The sequence below is a fragment of the Anastrepha obliqua genome, unplaced genomic scaffold (genome assembly GCF_027943255.1).
Source record: "Anastrepha obliqua isolate idAnaObli1 unplaced genomic scaffold, idAnaObli1_1.0 ptg000180l, whole genome shotgun sequence".
In the NCBI taxonomy this organism is placed as follows: Eukaryota; Metazoa; Arthropoda; class Insecta; order Diptera; family Tephritidae; genus Anastrepha; species Anastrepha obliqua.
In genome coordinates, this window is record NW_026562259.1 from 17,501 (window position 1) to 27,747 (window position 10,247).

The following is a 10,247-nucleotide window of genomic DNA, read 5'->3' on the forward strand; positions in this document are numbered from 1 at the left end:
GCATGTGATATAATATGAAAATATCAAAAGTTAACTAACCAATGATATTGAAGCATATAAATCGAATCATAACTATATGAAACTCGAATTTGAGCCATATTAAACTGGTAATATTGTGATTTTATGCCTGGTTTTCCATACGTTAGTTTAAATAGAAAGTTATGGAATATAACCTTGGCATATTGGCACTAAAATATATAATAAAGACATTTCAAATCAAACTGAAATGTATTGAAATGAATTTTTCCCATACATTTTTGACAATGTGAGGTGTGCATGGCAAAAAACACTCACGGTGAAGGCATGTGATATAATATGAAAATATCAAAAGTTAACTAACCAATGATATTGAAGCATATAAATCGAATCATAACTATATGAAACTCGAATTTAAGCCATATTAAACTGGTAATATTGTGATTTTATGCCTGGTTTTCCATACGTTAGTTTAAATAGAGAGTTATGGAATATAACCTTGGCATATTGGCACTAAAATATATAATAAAGACATTTCAAATCAAACTGAAATGTATTGAAATGAATTTTTCCCATACATTTTTGACAATGTGAGGTGTGCATGGCAAAAAACACTCACGGTGAAGGCATGTGATATAATATGAAAATATCAAAAGTTAACTAACCAATGATATTGAAGCATATAAATCGAATCATAACTATATGAAACTCGAATTTGAGCCATATTAAACTGGTAATATTGTGATTTTATGCCTGGTTTTCCATACGTTAGTTTAAATAGAGAGTTATGGAATATAACCTTGGCATATTGGCACTAAAATATATAATAAAGACATTTCAAATCAAACTGAAATGTATTGAAATGAATTTTTCCCATACATTTTTGACAATGTGAGGTGTGCATGGCAAAAAACACTCACGGTGAAGGCATGTGATATAATATGAAAATATCAAAAGTTAACTAACCAATGATATTGAAGCATATAAATCGAATCATAACTATATGAAACTCGAATTTAAGCCATATTAAACTGGTAATATTGTGATTTTATGCCTGGTTTTCCATACGTTAGTTTAAATAGAAAAAAATTCTCGAATATATATACATATATGAAGAATCTATATTCTATACTAACATTTTATGGAATATAACCTTGGCATATTGCCATTAAAATATATAATAAAGACATTTCAAATCAAACTGAAATGTATTGAAATGAATTTTTCCCATACATTTTTGACAATGTGAGGTGTGCATGGCAAAAAACACTCACGGTGAAGGCATGTGAAATATAATATGAAAATATCAAAAGTTAACTAACCAATGATATTGAAGCATATAAATCGAATCATAACTATATGAAACTCGAATTTAAGCCATATTAAACTGGTAATATTGTGATTTTATGCCTGGTTTTCCATACGTTAGTTTAAATAGAAAAAATTTTCGAATATATATACATATATGAAGAATCTATATTCTAATACTAACATGTTATGGAATATAACCTTGGCATATTGGCACTAAAATATATAATAAAGACATTTCAAATCAAACTGAAATGTATTGAAATGAATTTTTCCCATACATTTTTGACAATGTGAGGTGTGCATGGCAAAAAACACTCACGGTGAAGGCATGTGAAATAATATGAAAATATCAAAAGTTAACTAACCAATGATATTGAAGCATATAAATCGAATCATAACTATATGAAACTCGAATTTAAGCCATATTAAACTGGTAATATTGTGATTTTATGCCTGGTTTTCCATACGTTAGTTTAAATAGAAAAAATTTTCGAATATATATACATATATGAAGAATCTATATTCTAATACTAACATGTTATGGAATATAACCTTGGCATATTGGCACTAAAATATATAATAAAGACATTTCAAATCAAACTGAAATGTATTGAAATGAATTTTTCCCATACATTTTTGACAATGTGAGGTGTGCATGGCAAAAAACACTCACGGTGAAGGCATGTGATATAATATGAAAATATCAAAAGTTAACTAACCAATGATATTGAAACATATAAATCGAATCATAACTATATGAAACTCGAATTTGAGCCATATTAAACTGGTAATATTGTGATTTTATGCCTGGTTTTCCATACGTTAGTTTAAATAGAAAAAAATTCTCGAATATATATACATATATGAAGAATCTATATTCTATACTAACATTTTATGGAATATAACCTTGGCATATTGCCATTAAAATATATAATAAAGACATTTCAAATCAAACTGAAATGTATTGAAATGAATTTTTCCCATACATTTTTGACAATGTGAGGTGTGCATGGCAAAAAACACTCACGGTGAAGGCATGTGATATAATATGAAAATATCAAAAGTTAACTAACCAATGATATTGAAGCATATAAATCGAATCATAACTATATGAAACTCGAATTTGAGCCATATTAAACTGGTAATATTATGATTTTATTCCTGGTTTTCCATACGTTAGTTTAAATAGAAAAAATTTTCGAATATATATACATATATGAAGAATCTATATTCTATACTAACATGTTATGGCATATTGGTGTTATTGTATTTTATTCCTGGTTTTCTATAGTTAGTTTAAATAGAAATAAATTTTTGAATTCAAAATTTTATATTCTATACTAGCATTACATAGAAATTATCCTCAACTGTTTGTTTCTTGTATATAAATACAGGAAATTAAACAGATGATGAAGAGAAAAAAATAAGAAAAACAAAAATTTATAAGAAAAATTAAATTTTAAACAAAGGAAAAGAGGAGAAAATTTTTTCAATCATATATATTTATGATTAAAAAATAGAATTATGAAATTATTAATTTCAATTCAAAGAGAAAAATTATGTAATATATGAAATTATTACATTAAAAATGCATTTGAAAAAAAAGTAAAATGTTATTAAGAATGATAAATTATTTGAAAATTGACAAATATTAAGAAGAAATATCGTTCTTATATTTTTATATAAAATATATAATATAGAGAACGAAAATTCTTTTTCATAAAAAACGGTTTTTGAATTTTGATAAGAAAAGCTAAAGGGGGGTCGCCCCTTTACTTTTTATATACACCGTAATTTATGAAATTTTCAAATATGAAAAACAAAGAAAAATATATATAAATAAAAATATTATTCTGGTTGATCCTGCCAGTAGTTATATGCTTGTCTCAAAGATTAAGCCATGCATGTCTAAGTACAAACAAATTAAAAGTGAAACCGCAAAAGGCTCATTATATCAGTTATGGTTCCATAGATCGTTAACAGTTACTTGGATAACTGTGGTAATTCTAGAGCTAATACATGCAATATAAACACGGACCTTATGGAACGTGTGCTTTTATTAGACTAAAACCAAGCGATCATTTGATCGTTAAATTGGTTGAACTCTAGATAACTTGCAGATCGTATGGTCCCGTACCGACGACAGATCTTTCAAATGTCTGCCCTATCAACTTTTGATGGTAGTATCTAGGACTACCATGGTTGCAACGGGTAACGGGGAATCAGGGTTCGATTCCGGAGAGGGAGCCTGAGAAACGGCTACCACATCTAAGGAAGGCAGCAGGCGCGTAAATTACCCACTCCCAGTTCGGGGAGGTAGTGACGAAAAATAACAATACAGGACTCATATCCGAGGCCCTGTAATTGGAATGAGTACACTTTAAATCCTTTAACAAGGACCTATTGGAGGGCAAGTCTGGTGCCAGCAGCCGCGGTAATTCCAGCTCCAATAGCGTATATTAAAGTTGTTGCGGTTAAAACGTTCGTAGTTGAATTTGTGCTTCATACGGGTAGTACAACTATATATTGTGGTATGTACATTACCTTATGTATGTAAGCGTATTACCGGTGGAGTTCTTATATATAATTAATACAATGTATTTTTTATATATTCCTCCTATTTAAACCTACTTCAGTGCTCTTCATCGAGTGTTGTTGTGGGCCGGTACAATTACTTTGAACAAATTAGAGTGCTTAAAGCAGGCTCCAAATGCCTGAATATTTTGTGCATGGAATAATGAAATAAGACCTCTGTTCTACTTTCATTGGTTTTTAGATCAAGAGGTAATGATTAATAGAAGCAGTTTGGGGGCATTAGTATTACGACGCGAGAGGTGAAATTCTTGGACCGTCGTAAGACTAACTTAAGCGAAAGCATTTGCCAAAGATGTTTTCATTAATCAAGAACGAAAGTTAGAGGTTCGAAGGCGATCAGATACCGCCCTAGTTCTAACCATAAACGATGCCAGCTAGCAATTGGGTGTAGCTACTACTATGGCTCTCTCAGTCGCTTCCCGGGAAACCAAAGCTTTTGGGCTCCGGGGGAAGTATGGTTGCAAAGCTGAAACTTAAAGGAATTGACGGAAGGGCACCACCAGGAGTGGAGCCTGCGGCTTAATTTGACTCAACACGGGAAAACTTACCAGGTCCGAACATAAGCGTGTAAGACAGATTGATAGCTCTTTCTCGAATCTATGGGTGGTGGTGCATGGCCGTTCTTAGTTCGTGGAGTGATTTGTCTGGTTAATTCCGATAACGAACGAGACTCAAATATATTAAATAGATGCTTTCAGGATTATGATGTTGAAACTTATATAGCCTTCTTTCATGCGTACATCTTGAATGTACAAGTGTTTGAATGTGTTTATATAAGTGGAGTCGTACCTGTTGGTTTGTCCCATTATAAGGACACTAGCTTCTTAAATGGACAAATTGCGTCTAGCAGTAACGAGATTGAGCAATAACAGGTCTGTGATGCCCTTAGATGTCCTGGGCTGCACGCGCGCTACAATGAAAGTATCAACGTGTATTTCCTAGACCGAGAGGTCCGGGTAAACCGCTGAACCACTTTCATGCTTGGGATTGTGAACTGAAACTGTTCACATGAACTTGGAATTCCCAGTAAGTGCGAGTTATTAACTCGCATTGATTAAGTCCCTGCCCTTTGTACACACCGCCCGTCGCTACTACCGATTGAATTATTTAGTGAGGTCTCCGGACGTGATCACTGTGACGCCTCGTGTGTCACGGTTGTTTCGCAAAAGTTGACCGAACTTGATTATTTAGAGGAAGTAAAAGTCGTAACAAGGTTTCCGTAGGTGAACCTGCGGAAGGATCATTATTGTGTTCCATATCCGTAAGAAAAACAAACAAACAAACAAACAAACAGACAAGCAAACAAACGAACAAAAAGAAAAAAAAAAAAAAAAAAAAAAGAAAAAAAAAAAAAATTTATATAATTATTTTGAATCCATAATTCTTTTTATTCTTTTTCATTCAATTTGTGATCCATCAATTATATCATATTAAATATAATATATGATGGTACATTTTGTAATGTTTTTTCTTATTTTTTTCTTTTAAAAACCTTTAAACATGAAAATAAAAAGTTGTACTTATTATTCATTTGATTGAATGATAAGTTAATTTGTTCACAATAACAAAAGTGGTATATATTTATTATATTATTATATATACATAAAATGATTAAAAAAATACAAAATAATTGAATCATAATAAATACCACCACTGTATTATTGTTGAACTAAGACATTCGCAACTTAATAAAAATGTTTAGAGTTAAATATATTTGATATATATTATTGAAAGAAAATCAATTTATATATTATTAATATTATTTAATTTTACTCTTTCAATTAATATATGCAAAAAAAAATTGACATTTGTTATAAATAAAAATAAATAAAAAAATACTCTAAGCGGTGGATCACTTGGCTCATGGGTCGATGAAGAACGCAGCAAACTGTGCGTCATCGTGTGAACTGCAGGACACATGAACATCGACATTTTGAACGCATATCGCAGTCCATGCTGTTATGTACATTAAATTCAATTTTAAAGTACTGCTTGGACTACATATGGTTGAGGGTTGTAAGACTATGCTAAATAAGTTGCTTATTCTTTTATAAAAATAATTGAATTTAAGCAAATGTGTATATTATTGGATTTTAAATAATTCATAATATTAATAGCAAAAAAAATAAAGATATATAATGAATTTTATTTATTATATATTCTTTAAAAAAAAAATCCTCTCAAATAAAATGAAATGATGAAAATATTGAATCTAAGTATTCTTTACAAAAAATTTTCATATTATTTATATATATATATAAAATAATAATTTATATATGTAATTAAAAGGAGGAATGTCTAGCATAAAAATTAATTTTTTTATTCTAGGATTGCCTCATTTTACATTATTATTATTTTTATATATTTACAATATATAAAAGGAGAAAAGAAAAATAGAGATGAAAAGATGATATAATTTTTTTATTAAATTGTGAGAAGATAAAAAAAGAATATTAAAACAACCTCAACTCATATGGGATTACCCCCTGAATTTAAGCATATTAATGAGGGGAGGAAAAGAAACTAACAAGGATTTTCTTAGTAGCGGCGAGCGAAAAGAAAATAGTTCAGCACTAAGTCACTTTGTCTATATGTCAAATGTGAGATGCAGTGTATGGAATATCTTAATATCTAGTATGAGAAATTAACGATTTAAGTCCTTCTTAAATGAGGCCATTTACCCATAGAGGGTGCCAGGCCCGTATAACGTTAATGATTACTAGAAAGATATTTCCAAAGAGTCGTGTTGCTTGATAGTGCAGCACTAAGTGGGTGGTAAACTCCATCTAAAACTAAATATAACCATGAGACCGATAGTAAACAAGTACCGTGAGGGAAAGTTGAAAAGAACTCTGAATAGAGAGTTAAATAGTACGTGAAACTGCTTAGAGGTTAAGCCCGATGAACCTGAATATCCATTATGAAAAATTCATCATTAAATAATTAAAAAAATAATGTGCATTTTTTTCATATAAGGACATTGTAATCTATTAACATAATAAAGTATTTATCAAAAGATCATTGGTGATATTAAGTTTATTTAAATTAATTTGCTTTTTAAGCATATTAACATAAAATAAATACTAATGATTTGATAAAGTGTTGATAGATTTTATTATATATAATGCTAAAATTCATTTTTTGAATTTTACAAAAAATTTAATATCTATGATATTAATATTTATTTGTATGCATTTATATGATTAACAATGCGAAAGATTCAGGATACCTTCGGGACCCGTCTTGAAACACGGACCAAGGAGTCTAACATATGTGCAAGTCATTGAGTTATATTAAACTTAATGGCATAATTAACTTAACTTAAATATAATGGGATTAATTTTTAGTCTATTTTTTAATAAATAGTCAATTAATTCAATCCCGGGGCGTTCCATATAGTTATGTATAATGATAATTTATTATTATTTATACCTCTAACTGGAGCGTACCTTGAGCATATATGCTGTGACCCGAAAGATGGTGAACTATACTTGATCAGGTTGAAGTCAGGGGAAACCCTGATGGAAGACCGAAACAGTTCTGACGTGCAAATCGATTGTCAGAATTGAGTATAGGGGCGAAAGACCAATCGAACCATCTAGTAGCTGGTTCCCTCCGAAGTTTCCCTCAGGATAGCTGGTGCATTTAAAAATTATATAAAATAATCTTATCTGGTAAAGCGAATGATTAGAGGCCTTAGGGTCGAAACGATTTTAACCTATTCTCAAACTTTAAATGGGTAAGAACCTCACCTTTCTTGATATGAAGGTTGAGGTTATGATATAATGTGCCCAGTGGGCCACTTTTGGTAAGCAGAACTGGCGCTGTGGGATGAACCAAACGTAATGTTACGGTGCCTAAATTAACAACTCATGCAGATACCATGAAAGGCGTTGGTTGCTTAAAACAGCAGGACGGTGGACATGGAAGTCGTAATCCAGTGTGTAACAACTCACCTGCCGAAGCAACTAGCCCTTAAAATGGATGGCGCTTAAGTTGTATACCTATACATTACCGCTAAAGTAGATGATTTATAAAACAATTTCGATTGATTTATAAATTTTGAAACTTTAGTGAGTAGGAGGGTACAATAGTGTGCTTAGAAGTGTTTGGCGTAAGCCTGCATGGAGCCGCTATTGGTACAGATCTTGGTGGTAGTAGCAAATAATCGAATGAGACCTTGGAGGACTGAAGTGGAGAAGGGTTTCGTGTGAACAGTGGTTGATCACGAGTTAGTCGGTCCTAAGTTCAAGGCGAAAGCCGAAAATTTTCAAGTTTTTAATAAAAAAAAATATTAATAAAAATATATTTAAAAATAATTAAAATACTTGAATTATTTTGAACGAAAGGGAATACGGTTCCAATTCCGTAACCTGTTGAGTATCCGTTTGTTATTAAAAATGGGCCTTGTGCTCATCCTGGCAACAGGAACGACCATAAAGAAGCCGTCGAGAGATATCGGAAGAGTTTTCTTTTCTGTTTTATAGTCGTACTACCATGGAAGTCTTTCGAAGAGAGATATGGTAGATGGACTAGAAGAGCATGACATTTACTGTTGTGTCGATATTTTCTCCTCGGACCTTGAAAATTTATGGTGGGGTCACGCAAACTTCTCAACAGGCCGTACCAATATCCGCAGCTGGTCTCCAAGGTGAAGAGTCTCTAGTCGATAGAATAATGTAGGTAAGGGAAGTCGGCAAATTAGATCCGTAACTTCGGGATAAGGATTGGCTCTGAAGATTGAGATAGTCGGGCTTGATTGGGAAGCAATACCATGGTTTATGTACTCGTTCTGGGTAAATAGAGAATTACGATTCTTGTTCCCCGGATAGTAGTTACGTAGCCAATTGTGGAACTTTCTTGCTAAAATTTTTAAGGAATTATATCATTCGATATATATTCCTTTTAAATTATAACGATTATCAATTAACAATCAATTCAGAACTGGCACGGACTTGGGGAATCCGACTGTCTAATTAAAACAAAGCATTGTGATGGCCCTAACGGGTGTTGACACAATGTGATTTCTGCCCAGTGCTCTGAATGTCAAAGTGAAGAAATTCAAGTAAGCGCGGGTAAACGGCGGGAGTAACTATGACTCTCTTAAGGTAGCCAAATGCCTCGTCATCTAATTAGTGACGCGCATGAATGGATTAACGAGATTCCTACTGTCCCTATCTACTCATTCTCAGTTTGACTGTTGAATAGTGCGGACGTGTCGTGTGCTAAGCGGTGATTTGCGATTTTTGTGATTTCCTTTTGCGGTTACATTCGTGTGTGAGTACCGGTGCGTGATACGGTTTCTTTTGAGTGACGCCAATTTTTTTGCGTGGCTGTACGTGTTTTCGTACAGCGTAGTGAATATATTGGACGCGTGAGTGAGTGCCGTACGGTAGTGTTGTTGGACACTCTAGTGAGTGCCACCATACTCCGTACTATTGACACATTGGAAATTTTCCATTAAGTTGTTTACAACTTTTGCGGGCGTGCCGTTATTTTCTTGGCGTGGTGTTTTTTGCGCGTGCCGTTATTTTTCGGCGTGGTTTTTGGCGCGTGCCGTTAATCCTTGGCGTCGGTGTAGTGTCGCGCTGTTATTTTTTTTTTTTCGGCGTGGGTTCGTTGAGTGCGTGTACACTAGGTAGTCGTGCCGCTATATTGCCATATTTGGCAACAGTAAAAAGGGCGTCCTCTTTTGTGCGTGGGTACAGTACTGCGCCAAGGTTGAATACCTTGTGCAGGTGCTACGACCAAAGCGTGTTGTGTTTTTGCCTGCGGTCGAGCTCGGCGTTAGCTCCACCTTGGTCGACCCGTCCTTGTTCGGGGAACAGTGTTCTGTCCGGCAAGGCATTGGTGGTGGCCTTTGCCAAACCTTTGGTTGGCGCTGTGGGCTACGCCCTCGCGCTTTGCTTTGGCTCGCCGATAGGTGCAGCCGCTGTGTGCGTGCCTGTGCGGGATTCACTCCTGCCGTGCAGTAGTTGCCGTTGCCCAAAAGGGACCAAATTTTTGTTGTTGCTTGGGAGGCCTTTATCCGGCGAATTCGGCTACCTACGTGTGAGGGTCGTTGGGCTATGCCCAAACTAGACGGTATTCGGAAGAGGGCGAACACCCCTCTTCCAAGCGGTTCGGCGGTGCCATCGTCGGCAATGGACGAATCGACGTCCGGAGAGGAGGAGGTGATTTTGCGGTCTCCTCCCCGTACTAAGAAGAAGACCGCTGGAGGTGCAGCGGTTCCGGTGGAGAAAATGGGTAAGGAGGTTTTAAAGGTACCTGAAAAGGTGCCTTCTAGTAAGTCGGGGGTGAGTGGAAGCGAGGGCGCTTCCGAAAGTGGAAAAATTGGGAGTGGGAGAAAGGGGCGTAAGACAGGG

The 10,247-nt window shown here is 34.1% G+C and overlaps 1 non-coding gene and 2 pseudogenes across 1 annotated transcript; all 3 read left to right on the top strand.

Annotated features, from left to right (window-relative positions):
• Positions 1 to 3,137: 3,137 nt before the first annotated feature.
• Positions 3,138 to 5,128, top strand: LOC129252319 (small subunit ribosomal RNA). Its single transcript, XR_008583374.1, has one exon. It is a non-coding gene; the product is annotated as a small subunit ribosomal RNA (ribosomal RNA).
• Positions 5,129 to 5,718: 590 nt separating this feature from the next.
• LOC129252329 (5.8S ribosomal RNA) lies at positions 5,719 to 5,899 on the top strand (annotated as a pseudogene).
• A 442-nt stretch (positions 5,900 to 6,341) lies between these two features.
• Positions 6,342 to 9,116, top strand: LOC129252330 (large subunit ribosomal RNA; annotated as a pseudogene).
• Positions 9,117 to 10,247: the final 1,131 nt, after the last annotated feature.